Genomic DNA, 15,703 nt, shown 5'->3' with positions numbered 1-15,703 from the left:
AGATAAAAGTTCACCGGGTTGGGGGTAATATATTAGCATGGATAGAGGATTGGCTAACTAACAGAAAACAGAGAGTAAGGATAAATGGTTCATTCTCTGGTTGGCAACCAGTAACTAGTGGGGTGCCGCAGGGATCAGTGCTGGGACCCCAACTATTTACAATCTATATTAACGACTTGGAAGAAGAGACTGAGTGTAATGTAGCCAAGTTTGCTGACAATACAAAGATGGGAGGAAAAGCAATGTGTGAGGAGGACACAAAAAAATCTGTAAAATGACATAGACAAGCTAAGTGAGTGGGCAAATATTTGGCAAATATTTGGAAAGTGTGAGGTTATGCACTTTGGCAGAAAAAAAATCAAAGAGCAAGTTATTATTTAAATGGAGAAAGATTGCAAAGTGCTGCAGTACAGCGGGACCTGGGGGTACTTGTGCATTAAACAAAAAAAGATAGTATGCAGGTACAGCAATTGAACAGGAAGGCCAATGGAGTCTTGGCCTTTATTGCAAAGGGGATGGAATATAAAAGCAGGGAAATCTTGCTACAGCTATATAGAGTATTGGTGAGGCATCACTTGGAATATTGCATGCAGTTTTGGTTTCCATATTTACGAAAGGATATACTTACTTTGGAGGCAGTTCAGAGAAGGTTCACTCGGTTGATTCTGGAGATGAGGGGGCTGACTTATGAGGAAAGGTTAAGTAGATTGGGCCTCTACTCAGTGGAATTCAGAAGAATGAGAGATGATCTTATCCGAAACATATAAGATTATGGGAGGGCTTGACAAGGTGGATGCAGAGAGGATGTTTCCACTGATGGGGAAGACTGGAACTAGAGGGCATGATCTTAGAATAAGGAGCCGCCCATTTAAAACGGAAATGAGGAGAAATTTCTTCTTTCAGAGGGTTGTAAATCTGTGGAATTCGCTGCCTCAGAGAACTGTGGAAGCTTGGACATTAAATAAATTTAAGACAGAAATATACAGTTTCTTAAATGATAAGGGGATAAGGGGTTATGGGGAACGGACAGGGAAGTGGAGCTGAGACCATGATCAGATCAGCTATGATCTTATTGAATGGCGGAGCAAACTCAAGGGGCCATATGGCCTACTCCTGTTCCTATTCCTTGTGTTCTTATGTTCTTATGACTTCTCTGCTTTTATACTCTATCCCCCTTGCAATAAAGGACAACATTCCATTTACCTTCCTGATTACTTGCTGTACCTGCATACAAACTTTTTGTGTTTCATGCACAAGGACCCCCAGGTCTCTCTGTACTGCAGCACTTTGCAATTTTTCTCCATTTAAATTATAATTTGCTTTTCTATTATTTCTGCCAAAGTGGATAACCTCACATTTTCCCACATTATACTCCATCTGCCAAATGTTTGCCCACTCACTTAGCCTGTCTATATCCCTTTGCAGGTTTTTTGTGTCTGCCATTACCACCCCGAAATCTCAAAAGCCAAAAATACAGTCCTAAATGCCCTCACTTGCAAGTTTATCAAGATATAACTTTGTAGTCACACCCTTGGGAAATTGAACAGCCAGCAAACAGTGTAAAATCATAGGGTTAGCTAATTAACTATTTAACATTGGCCTAGAAATCCCGGTTGCGGTCTTCCTGTGGGCATCGACTGAAAAGTTAAAAAAGATGCGCACCTACCTGTTCCTGCTGCGCCCACTAGAAATCCCAGTCCTGAGGTCTTCACTCACTGCACGTGCACATCTGGATGTCCATTAGCTGGAGCTGGAGTCACATGGCTCTGGGCAGCCAATCAAGGTACAGTATTTTCTCATTCATAATAATGAGGACTCCGTAAGTTGGCATTCCCATTATGATTGAGAAACGCCCCCGCAACACCAAAACAAAAATAAAAATAGAAAAAGTACACCACATATTTAAGATTAATTTAAATTAAAGTTATTTATGTCTTATAAAAAAAATTGTTTTTTCAATTTTTAAAAACATTTTAATTACGGTTTTTTACCTTAGTGGGCAGGGTTATTAGAAGCAAAATGTGTTTTTTAAATTTTATTTTACAATGTTTTAGTATATTTTAAAACTCTTGTGTCTGTGAAAGTAGGCTATGTGCCTGCTTTTATCAGGCGTAAGAGCTTTCAGGTCATTTGCTGGACAAGATATGGGTAAATACCGCAATCTTGCCCTTGCGAATGTCCTGGCTGCTGAGATGCGGAGGATCTGGAGCTTGACAGACCGGAAAAGCCAGTTTTCAGCGCATGCGCGTTTTGCGCTGAAAACCGGCTTTTGCGATGCCTTTCCGGGTCCGTACACACTCAGTACAGACCTGGGGAGGCTGGGATTTCTGGGCCATTCTCTTCAAAATTTCACACAGCTTAAGGTATTGTACGGTACCACCAATTTGCATTAAAAAAAATTCAAACATGTTGGCAGCTGTACTCTTTAAAAATTGACAACCGCTACTTTACAGCTCAATGCAAATTGCTTGGTAACATCTGAAGGTATCATTTTAAGAAGCTATAGTTCATGAAATAGTGGATAAGGGATGAATTATGGCATCTTTTCTATTTCACTTCAGTGCAAGGCCTAGAAAAGTCACAAGATGTTTGAGTGAATAATTGAAGTAGAGGATTTACATAATTTGAAAACACACTGACAAACGATTGTTATAAATTTCAAGGACATGGTTTGTGCCCCATTTATAACTGTGGCTGTAAGCTGAAAGGTTACTCACAATGTTACAGAGGGTGGGCAAACCGTTTCAATTGGATTCCTCTCTTAAAAGGGCAAGGACCAGTGCAGTCTCAATCCTATGTCTAGATAAAGCTTTTTTGCTGCTTGAGATGAGGGGTATGGGGACAAAAATGGAGGGGTCCCTCCCCAACCACCACTTGATGCAGCCACGTGTCAGCATCAAGAGTCAAGTACAATGCATCCATGAGCAGTGCTAAGGTGCATCTTATTCCATCCAAACAATGTGCCCTAACACAGATCTCAGAAGTACATCATCTTCATCATGGGCAGGCTCTCGAAAGGGGATGATTTGCTTCCACGCCAAAAAGGATGAGTTCACAGATGTTTCAATCAAGGACCTAATATTTCAGGTCCTGAACTACGTCCAGAAGGGTGGAAGATGCCTGTGCATGGATTTTTTTTAACGTGTGGTGGCCGTTGCACACCAGCCACCACACGGGCTTGACAGAGTTAGGTCTTGGTCCAGTGGCAAGAGTTAACCAAGACGACTGGAGACCTGCTGTGCTGCACGGACCTAGTGCGCGCACGTATCGCAGTGTGGGCTGACCCATGCATGCCCCTGGGCCCCTGGCCCCGAACTCACGCCTCTCCTGGGCCCCAATCACATCCCTCCACAGTCTCTCGCCGCTCCTGCTGTATCTGCCCATGCTCCAATCACCGACCTGGACCTTGATGACGTCACTCTTCGTTGCTGTTGCCCTCCTGCACCAGCTCGCGCTGCTCCCTAAAATGGCCTGCTACACCTCCTGCTGCACCAGCACAACATTTCCATTTCTCACACTGGCCATCTTTTGGATAAAATTGTCAGTTTATTGCCTGTTTGTGCTGAAATTGGAGCAGCTTTCTGCTGTGGGTCGATCCATTAGGATCTGGGTTGAGACTGCCCTAACTAATTCCACATAGATCTTCCCCGCAGAGAGGTAACTTTCATGCCAAGAATTTGGATTGGATTTGAACACCAATATAAAGTGAAACCACCTCAGTCTCATGTGTGGCCCAGTCTCCCCAGTCTCTAGTTTAAATATTTACCGCACTGTCACATTTTAAGCCATACACCAATAAACCTCTACGAGGGGCATCACTGGGATTCTTAGCAGGCCAACAGTTTACAAGGGCTGGATTTTTGGCTTTTTGTATTTCGGAGCGCATTTCACAATGATGCGCAAAAGTTAGCGCCGGGAAATAGTTTGCGCCCTCGTCAGGAATTTTCGGCAAAAAAGTGATATGGAGGACCGTTGGTGTTAAGTTAGGCATTGGGCGACTGATTTTGTGTACCCGAGCTGAAACTTTCCGTGTTGAAGGAGGCGGCCATTTTGCGCATGCACATTGAAATTTTTTTTTTCTTCTTGATTTCTTATCCGGTCGCAAACGCAAATGCAGGGCGTGCCAGCTTCCTGCGTGCATGCGCATTTAAACCACACCATTTCCACCACTTCTGCTGAGATGGAGGAGCAGGAAGGAAGGCAGCATGCTAGGCACTTCAGTCAGGAGGCTAGTGAAGCGTTGGTGAGCATTGCTGGCGGAGCCAGACCACTTCCACCTGTATTTAAACTCATATGGAAGAACATTGCACAGAGGGTGTCCACTGAAGACACTGTGCCCTGGACTGGCACACAGTGCAGAAAAAAGTTAAACGACCTTACGAGAATCAACAGGGTGAGTACCATTAGGATCTATGCATGCCTACATGACTTGTAATATCAATGTCATACACTATGTGAAGTTTGTCATACATCTAGTCCCTCTCAAAACTCTATGGAATGACTTTCACAATACGTAACAAAGATGAAGGCTTACTTCAGCACCCATTAGTTTTTAATAGTCTAAGCACATAATCTGTATCATTAACATCATCCCACAAAAACCACTCCAACTACTCCTATCGCTTTCTGAAAGATCACTTACAGCCCCCATGTTAGATGCCGCTAACCTGCAAATACATACTGACGAAGCACATTAAAGATCCAAACAGATTGAACGGAGGCCACTGAACATTCACACACAATCACCTGTTCTACTGTGGTAGGCATATGTGACACAACCGTAGAGAAACCCTTTTCGAATCCTTCCTATGTTTCTCTTTGCAATCCAAGCATTCCCATGATCAAAGGGAGCAGCTGCAGCCAGATGGGAGTCCGCCTTAAACAATCCCGCTGATGGATGTGGAGGAGAGGGTATCTGCCATCATTGGAGTCCCAGGTCAGACAGTTGTCAGGGGCAATGCTGAGCCTCCTTCGGGTAGTGATGCTATGTAAATGGATGGCCCAACTCAAGATACTGCATTGAGAGACATTATAGAGTTGCAGCAACCCTTCAAATTAACCTGTACAATGCCACCTTCCTCTTGTCACCCTGCCCCCTCCCCTGCTGCTAACCACTCGTCTGTTGTTTTCTACTTTCAGATGACCAACTAGAGGCATGGCATACCTCAAGGGTGGCCTCCACTTTAGGCCATGCTGCAGATGATGAGGAACTGGAGGAGACTGCTCCGGCAGAGCATCATATCTCATCAGTTGCTCCATCAGCAGTCAGTTCATCTGGGGACGATGCTGACTTCCCGGCTTTGAGGATTCGGAGGCTCCTGGTTCCAGTGGCATACAGCAAAGCAGTGCCAGGGTGGAATCTCACAGGCCAACTCTCCGGAGGGTGAGTCGGCAAAGTCGGTCTGTTAACAGACAGGCAAACTTGGAACTGGACCTGGTGGAAATGTCCAAGGAAACCACAGTGATGCACTGTGAGCTTATGGATGCATGGGGATGGATGTCAGAGAGCATCATCAAGCTCACTGTGACTGTTGCAGAGGCAGTGTCACAGATTGTTGTTGCAAATCGTGAGTCCAGCGAGGCCATCATTGCTCACACACAGAGGTTGGTGGCCTCCAGCAGCAACAGTGGAATTCCAGAGAGTGTGGCACATGCCATTGATCACGCCGCAGACTCAGGAGCTTCACAGGCACAAGCTTTGCTTCAGCTTGGGCAATTGATGTAGTCCATTTCTGATTCCATACTCTCTGCGTTCCCCACTGTCCAACATGGAAGTGACGGTGCGAAAGCAGGCCAGCAAGTTGTGCACAGACATTCCATTTGCTAAGGCCCAGCCCTGTTGGAGAGTCAGTGGCTCCAAATGGCAGGTGGTCTCATTCCTCACGATGACAGCATTCCGGTTCCCACCACTCACTCGCCAACCATGCACCATACACGGTTGACACCCCAGCCACTTGTGACTGGTAACGCTCAGGAAGAGGTGTCCCAGTTAAAAGCCGGGCCTTCCAGGCCAGGAGCTGGTCGAATGCGTCAACAGATGCAGTCTGCATTATCTGCCCCCCCCCCCCCCAATACAGTAGCCCTCTAGCAGCCTTACTGTACACCCTGGGGCCTCATTGAGGAGGAGCAGCAGGCATGGGAGGGGGTTGAAGGGAAGGGGCGGGGGGGGAAATGTCTCGTGAAGATCCATTAAGGGCTGGCAACACTTAATTGCTATGAACGTCTCTACCATTGTCCACATTGTACATAGTTGTGTGATAAATATGCACTCCTGCTCAATGGAGTTGCTGCATGAAGCAGTGTAGTGTAATTTTACATTTTGTTCACTGCAAGAAGCAGTCCTGTATTCTTTCACATTTTATTCACTGCAGGTAGCAGTGCAGTGTAACTGTACATTTTGTTCACTGCATGAAGCAGTTTTGTGTTACTTTAGATGTTGTTGAGTGCAGGGAGCAGATTTATGTTAATTTACATGTTGCTGACTGCAGGGATCAGTTCTGTGTTCATAAGTCTTTAACCATCGTATAATCGTATAGTTTTGGGATTTGTGGGGGGCGGGGAATTGAAACTGTTGCATTTTGAGAAAAATTGTTGTTTGACCTTTGACATTGATGTCTTGTGTCTCATTCGCAGAATCAGGTGTAGAATAGCCAGCATGGTGTCATAGAGTAACAAGGCAATGCTCCAACCTCCCCTTCCCCGTTCAAGAATTGCCAACGTAAGGCTCTTGCTGTGGCCGCATCTCCATGCTGCCTCCCCTGTAGTTGTGGTGGATGCCATATGGGTTCCTCGGCAGACTCCTCTTCCTCATCTTCCTCATCCTCCTCCTCCTGAGGTGGTCCTACAATCCCCGCTGGCATTGCCTGTCCCCTCATGATGACTAAGTTGAGCAGCATGCAGTACATGACAATGAACTTGGAGACCTGTTGAGGAGACTATTGACATCTGCCTCCAGAGCACTCCAGGCATTGGAAGCGCTGCTTCAGCGTGCCAATTGTCTGTTCAATGATGTTGCGGTGGCTTCATGGCTGTTATTATAGCGTTGTTCGGCTTCTGTGGCAGGGTTCCGGAGGGGGGGTCATGAGCCAGTTGGCCAGGCTATATCCTTTGTCCCCGATCAGCCAGCTCTGGCCCCGTCTTTGTAGCTGAAACATGTGTGAGACACTGCTCTCTCGCAAGATGAAAGCATCATGTGTGCTCCCTAGATACCGGGTATTGACTGTGAGGATGTACTGAGTGTGGTCGCAGACCAACTGAACGTTTAGGGAGTGGTATCCCTTTCGGTTTCGGTAGCCCTCTGCATTCTGTGTTGGTGCTCGCAAGGTTGACATGTGTACAGTCAATGGCACCTTGAACCTTGGGGAAGCCTGAAAATCGTCCAAACTCGAGAGCCCTCTCTTTTTGGCTGTCCTTGCTCATTGGGAACTTTATGAAGTCCCTTTTGCATGCGTACAGTGCCCTTTTCACCTGGCAAATTCAGCAATGTGCAGCACATGTGAAGGAGCTGGAGGCATAGAAGGCCTTGATCATTGTAATCTTCACCTTGACAGGCATTCCTGTTGGCACTGGTAGGCTGTAGGTCTGTATGTAGGAGCTGGCATATATCTGTCAGCACTTCTTTTCTGAAGTGCAGCCTTTGAACGCACTGCGCATCAGAAATGTGACAGTATGAGCCATGGGGGGTAAGGCCTCCTCCCCAAACATCTGCGACCTCCTCGATTCCGTTGTCCACCATGGATAAGAACACTTCTTCTAGCTTGAAGCCACCTGCCAATAGCAGCCAGCATGATTTGCTGGCGAGCTAGCATTGCCCCTAATGAAATCTCTCACTGACCTTGAAAACAAAGGGTTAAGTCACGTAAAAGTGCCATTTTAAAATGTAGACTCACGCAGCGTTCTGCGCACAACGATGGCAGTCACTAACAACTGCGATATAATATTTTTCAGCCTCCCTTTAAATATGGCGTCAATTGCGCCTGCTGCACCCTGGGATCACCTGGGTTTTTCGGTCGGCTTCTGGGGCAGTCGCTAAATCAGGTGTTAGGCCCGAAAGTTCCACCTGGAGCGCTAGCACAGCCTTGCACGACGATTTCCATCATCACGACAGTCAAAACGGAATGTGGGGCGGTAAGGTTTTGTGCCGCCGCAAAATCTTTGGTGAAACTTCCAACCGTGCTCTAAATCCTGGACACCACGTTCGACGTCCAGAAACACCATGTACTGTCCCACCGCGAAACAAGGCACAAAATAGTGGAAAATCCAGTCCCAAATGTTTTGCCCTATCTTCCAGATCTCATATAAAGCATACTAATTAACACCAGTCATTTTCCTTCATTTTGTTAAATGAATATGTCACGTTGCTCCTGCTTGCTCGAAGGAGAGGAACATTGGCATCTTTTACTTAACCTGAAAGCACAATGATCTAAGGTCAACAGAATAATCTGAGTTCATTATCAACCAGGCTGCATTTCCCTGCATCCTTTGTGAGTGGGACTTATGCTATTCTAATGCAAAGACAATGTAAAATCATTGAAACCTATGGGATAATGGTGCAGTTTTATTTACCTCTTTTGCGCCCTCCTCGCCAGTCCATTATACTTGGCTCATACTGAGTTTCATACACAACTGGACAATCACTGCATATGGTTGGGCTTGAATATACACAGCAATGCTCCAATGTTTCAGAGAATATAGGAGCACTTAATATACGTGGCACACCAGCCCAGCAACATCACCTTGTCGATGGCACTGGGAGAGGGGGGCAGGTTTAGGTGAGGTTCAGTGTTATTCTATATGTAACAAGGTTAACTGGACTTCATTCCCATTCTGTCACCTCCAGCTGTATACGCTGGTGCAGAAAGATAGAAGAGTGGGCTCACACCATTCTTTTTAAAGGATGGGATAGGAAGCACAACAGGGATATCACAGAGAAACATTGTATCCTGATGCTCATTTTATACCAAAACTGGGGTGTATTTGGTGGCAAATAGTTAGAATAACAGGCACATCATTTACTTTGGTTACATTTGCTTTTACTTGTTTTATTTTATATTTCAGGATTATCCATTCTGATTTCCTTGCATGTTCATGTCAAAAATTTTTATCTAAATTGATTTTTTTTAGCAACATTCTCCATGAACTCATGGGGGAGTCAACTGAAGTTACGGTGGCTGATAAACAGCACGCCCAATTAAATATGAACAGGAGATGCCTCCATGGTAAAGACTTTACCACGATGCCGATGAAGCTCGTCAAATTACAGCAAGAATCAACTTGACATTGAACAGCCCACCCTTCAGGACATGTCAACAATGATGTGAGTTTTAGATTGAAATCTGGAAATAAAATGTATCGTAGTATCAAGATACAGTACAGAGCACATCATTCGGCCTTTCGTGACTATGCCGGCTCTTTGAAAGAGCTATCCAATTAGTCCCACTCCCCTGCTCTTTCCCCATTGTCCTGTAAATGTTTTCCCTTCAATTATTTATCCAATTCCCTTTTGAAAGTTACTATTGAATCTGCTTCCACCAACATTTCAGGCAATGCATTCCTGATCACTCGTTGCTTTTCCTCGTGTTGGCTCTGGTTATTTTATCAATCACCTTAAATCTGTGTCCTCTGGTTACTGACACTTTTGCTACTGGAAACAGTTTATTCTTATTTTATCAAAACCATTCATGATTTTGAACACTTCTATCAAATCTCCTCTTAACCTCTGCTCGAAGGTGACCAACCCCAGCTTCTCCAGTCTCCCCACATAACTGAAGTCCCTCATCCCTGGTACCATTCTCGTAAAGCACTTCTGCACCTTCTCCAAAGCCTTGACATCTTTCCTAAAGTGTGGTGCCCAGCATTGAACACAGTACTCTAGCTGAAGCCTAACCAGTGGTTTATAAAGGTTTAGCATAACTTACTTACTTTTGTACTCTCTGCCTCTATTAATAAAGTCAAGGATCCCATGTGCTTTTTTTCGGCAGCCTTCTCAACTTGTCCTTAAAAGATCTATGTACATGTACCCCCAGGTCGCTCTATTCCTGCACTCCCTTTAAAATTGTACCATTTTATTTATATTGCCTCTCCTCATTCTTCCTACCAAAAACATTTTGCCCAGGAAAGGACCTGCATAGTGGATATGGATCCTCGACCATGGTTTGGATGGCCACGACCACAGACTTAGCGGAGATTCCACTGGTGCATTGCTTAACTGTATGCAAGTGTCGCACTGATGCACACATGACTCCAAATCAGAGTCAATGCCAGGCCACCAAACATGAGACCTGGCAATGGCCTTCATCATCACAATACCGGGATGAGTACTGTGTAAATCCCGTACAATCTCTCCCTGCCTTTCTTGGGCATAACAACACAATTATCCCATAGCAAACAATCAGATTGAATGGATAATTAGTCTTTGCGATGGTTGTAAGGTTTGGTCTCATCACATACTTCCCTGGGAATGGCCAACCAATCACCACTAAAGACAAAATTTTACAACCGATAAGATCAGATCCTGGCTGGTCCAGGTCCTAACTTGTTGAGCAGTGACAGGCAACCCTTCACTCTCAAAGGCATCCATGACCAACAGTAGGTCTGCGGGCTGTAGCATTGGTAAACAGCTCAATGCATCGGCACAATTCTCGGGTCCAGGTCTATGGTGAATGACATAATCATAGGCAGATAATGTCAGCGCCCACCTCTAGATGTGAGACGACGTATTGGTATCGATACCTCTATGCTCTGAAAACAAAGGTATGAACGGCTGGTGATCGATTTCAAGCTCGAAACAAAGCCCAAACAGATACTGGTGCATCTTTGGAGTACACAACCAACCCCATGTGATGAAGCATCACAGGTCAATACTAAACGCTTGCACGGGTCATAATGTACCAGCAATTTGTTGGAACAAAGCAGATTTCTAGCCTTCTAGAAGGCCCTGTCTTGAGATACACCCCAAACCCAGTTGTCGCCTTTTCTGAGCAGCAAGTGCAGTGGCTCTAATAATGTGCTCAATTTAGGTAAGAAATTACCGAAGTGATTGAGAAGACCAAGGAATGAACGCAGCTCCGTCACATTCTGGGTCTGGATGCATTTTTGATGGCCTCTGTTTTTGAGTCTGTAGGAAGCAACCTTCCTTCCCAGGAATTCGACTTCCAGTGCCATAAAGACGCACTTTGAAAGTTTCAGCCTGAACCCCATTTGTCCACACGATGTAGAACCTCTTCCAGGTTGTGCTCAATTCTGGCAGGTTGTGCAGGCAGTGTCACGACCTGTGACCAGAATGTCGTCTTGGAACACTACGGTTCTAGGGATGGACTTCAGTAAACTCTCCATGTTTCTCTGAAATATGGCTGCAGCCGAGCGAATTCCGAGAGGACACCTGCTGTAAATGAACAACCCTTTATACGTATTGATGCATGTAAGTTTCTTCAAAGATTCGACAAGCTCCTGTGTCATATAGGCTGATGTCAGATCCAATTTGGTGACCGACTTTCCCCCAGCTAGCATTGCAAACAGGTCATCAGCCTTTGGTAACGGGTACTGATCCTGTTTTGAAACTTGGTTGATCGTAACCTTGTAGTCTCCACAAATCCTGACAGTGCTATCATCTTCAACACAGGAACAATGGGACTAACCCATTCGTTAAATTCGACTGGTGAAATGACCCCTTCACGTTGGACTCTGTCCAGTTCGATTTTGACCTTCTCCCTCATCATGTATGGGACCGCTCGGGCTTTGTGATGGACGGGACTTGCATCCGAGTCCAGGTGGGTCTGCACCTTGGCTCCTGTGAAGTTGCTGATGCCCCGTTCAAACAGCAATGGGAATTTGCTCAGCACTTGAGCACATGAAGCGTCATCCACCGATGACAAAGCTTTAATATCATTCCAGTTCCACTTTATTTTTTTGAGCCAACTCCTGCCGAACAGCGTTGGGCCATTGCCTGGAACGATCCACAGCGATAGATCATGATCCGCCCCATCATACGATACCTTGACTGCTGCACTGCCAATCACTGGTATGAGCTCTTTGGTGTAGGTACACAATTTTGCATTTACTGGACTCAGCTTGGGTTTCACCGCCTTGGTGTCCCACAGCTTTTCAAAAGTCCTCTGGCTCATAATTGACTGACTCGCACCCGTGTCTAATTCCATAGATACCGGCACACCGTTCAATTTTACTTCAATCATTATTGGTTGGCTCTTTGTCAGGAACGAATGTACACTATACACATCCTCCTCGGGTATTTCGGGTTGCATTCCCGGATCCGCTCTGGATCGGTCATCATCATCCACGTGGTGTGTCACAGCACACTTGCTGAGCTGCGGACACATCCGCTGAAGGTGCCCAATTTTCGCACAGCCTCTACAAATATACTGCCTGAAACAGCACTGCTGAGGCTGATGATTGCCCCGACAACGCCAACAGGGTGAAATCGGATTCGTGCTCAATGGCGGACTTCGAGCAGCTACAGGTTTTGCAAACACAGTCGGGTAGGCCCTGTCAGGTGCAGCTCTGCCAACTGACAACACAATCTGGTGCACTGTACGTTCCAACTCTGCTAGGATACCTGCTTTGTACTATCGATCGTGGTCTGGCAAGCCTGGTCGATTGTGATGGCCCTGCTCAGATCCAGCGTCTCCGCAGCCAGCAGCTTCTGCAGGATCACCTCGTGGTTTATGCCTAATACAAAGACGTCGCGCATCATCTCTTTCAATGCAGTTCCAATCTTACACGGCCCAGCGAGATGTCTCAGGTCAGCAACAAATTCCGCCACGTCCTAGCCCTCAGAACGAACATGCTTGTAAAAGCGATATCTTGAGATAATGATGCCTTCTTTAGGTTTGAGATGGTCCCGAATCAGAGCACACAATTCCTCATCGGTCTTTTCCGTTGGACGTGCAGGTGAGAGCAGATTCTTTATGAGGCCATAGATTTTTGGACCACAAACTGAGGAAAATCACCCTGCGCCTAACTGCGTCAGCGTCTTCATCCATCTTGTTGGCCACGAAGTACTGGTTGAGGCGATCTGTAAAATCCTCCCAGTCTTCTCCCTCCACGAATCACTCCAGGATTCCAATGGTGTTTATTTTTTTTTGTGACTGAAAGTTAATATTGTGCCTCGTCGCCAAATGTTGCATATGCAATAATTCAATAGGCTTAGTGCCGTGAACTCAATCAGGTATGACCTTACTCTACTTTATTAGCTCTCAAAGTGAGGATTAAACACGAAGGCTTTCTTTATATACAAGGGCTGCACGTGTGTGTCTGTGGCCCAATCGCCTCCGACGGTCGCTCCCCCTGGTGGCAGGTAAACTCAGGCATACATACATTACAAATAGTTTCTCTGATCAGTACTGCCACCTAATGTTCCCTGTAAGCTGCACTTTCTTCTGCGCAGCCTGTTTCTTTTAAAGCACAGAACCTTTATATTAATGCGCATGTGCTGTAATTACAAAGTAAAAGCCGGTGAGCGGCCTGCACAGGAATTTCAGATTACTTAACAACCGCACGCACACTTTAGCGAAACCATTGGCCACCCCACCTTTCCCCCACTCCTTTCTTTCCTTCTCTATCTTTGCTGAATGTGTTGTCGCCAGTTCCCAACCCCCTTCTTCATGGAACCAGGTTTCTGTTAGTTAATCAAATTAGTTTAAACCCTCCCCCAAATTAGCAATCAAGTTGGAGTGACTACAAAATAGGCATCCCATCCTCATACTGACTAATTATACAGATAGGAATTTTACCCTGTCAGAGCCTCGTCCACAAAATGTGATCACTAATTTGTAACACAGATGTTTGGACAAAAACAGGCTTTAATATAACAAAGAAAGATCTTGCATTTATATAGCGCCATTCATGAATGCAGGATGTCCCAAAGTGCATCACAGCCAATGAAGCACTTTTGAAGTGCGATCACTGTTGCAATGTAGGGAAGTACAGCAGCCAATTTGCACACAGCAAGGCCCCACAACCAGCAATGAGATAAATATCAACAATAAAGAGAGAAATATTGAGATATATAGCTCACTTATTTTTTCACTCGAGGATTGAGCTGGATGGCAAGGGTTGACCCTATAGTCAGTACTCTGTCTTACCTTCACTCCATTTATTTCACTGTAGACAGATTCCGTTCAGTTTGCTCCCTTTCTGTCCTGAAGGTGGTGGCTCATTCTAGAATATAATTCTGTGGGTGCTCCAGTGCTTCATCACCATTAAAATCCTGGGGGTCACCACTGACCAAAATATGAATTAGAACAGCCACATCAATACCCCATCATCATAGGCAGTCCCTCGAATCAAGGATGACTTGCTTCCACGTCAAAAAGTTCACAGGTGTTTCAATGAAGGAGCTAATATTCCAGGTCCCGAACTAAATCTTGAAGATGCCTGTATGTGGATTTTTTTAACGTGTGCTGACTGTTATGTCTTTAATACTCTTATGAATGACTCCACGAGGTCTAGTATTGTACTTGAGCTGTTGTGACCTTAGTCCCATTTATAACTCCAGAGTGAGGCACAAGCATGGTGGGCAGCCTTTTATACTGGGCCCTGTACACCTATACAGGTGACCCTCAGGTCTCCCACCGCGGTGCCCTCTGTGGCACACCTTATGTGACTATACAGTTAGTATATATGGTCTACATACATGACATCACTTCCTCCCAAGTCTTTAATACAAATTGACTCATACATTGACGGTGACCTGGGCTTTGCTCTTCCTGGTTGACCATTGGAGGCTCGCTTCTAGCTTGGGTGGGTTGGTAGTGAGATTTGTTGCCAGTGGAGGTCCCCATGGTTTCTGGTTGTGAGTCCATGACTACTCCATTCTCCCCCCACACAGAGATCAGGCTAATGGCCCATTAAATGCAAGTTGCATTCAAGTTCATCACATGGGTTTTACATTTACATCTTGGTACATTTGTTGGGTGGATTACAGTTGCATTTCTTTTTGTGTGGTACATTTACATGATCAGTACAGGTATATCAGTACAGGTACACAAGGACAGTGTAGATCCAGCACGGCCGGATGAGACCCGGGTCGTCTGGTGGCGACGCAGCCCCCCATGCTAGTGAGTCTGTAAGCGAGGTGAGCTCATTTTGCTCGAGTTACCGGAGCTCAGGGCTCTTGCCGTTACTCCTAGTGTCGGGCAGGCCCAAAGACAGCTGATGTGTCTGTGACCTACCTGTCCTTTTCGTTTGCACTGTGTCGCTGCTGCTCCCTGGGAAGCGGTCTGAGCGAGTGAGCATTTTGTCTAAGCGACAGTGGGGCTGCCTCGTCTTGTCTAGCAGTTCGCAGGGGACTGCTAACTTGCTTTCCTTGAGGGCACCGTTATGAGCACTCTCTAGTTTGGGATCCTGGCTGGTCCAGGTCTCGTTCGGAGGAGCCATTGCGGGTGACCCTTCGCTCTTGGGCATTGCCGTGGTGGCGAGTGGGATTGTTGGCTGCGCCTTTTCCACACGGGTGGTGGGCGACAGTAGCCAACTGTGAGCATAGGCGCAGTTTACTGTTTCTGGTCTGTGGCGGTTCATGCCATTGGGTGCCTGCAATGTTAAACCGATCTGAGGCAGGGTATCGCTACCGGTGCCTCTGCTCTCCAGGGATCGTTTATTCTGCGGCTTGTCTACTTCTGTCAGCTGTGGGGACACTTTATGATACATAGTTCTGGCCTTGGGGATGCAGGCTACAGCATTGGGTAGC

Source organism: Pristiophorus japonicus, chromosome 3, assembly GCF_044704955.1.
Source record: "Pristiophorus japonicus isolate sPriJap1 chromosome 3, sPriJap1.hap1, whole genome shotgun sequence".
NCBI lineage: Eukaryota > Metazoa > Chordata > Chondrichthyes > Pristiophoridae > Pristiophorus > Pristiophorus japonicus.
This window is presented reverse-complemented; position numbering follows the sequence as displayed.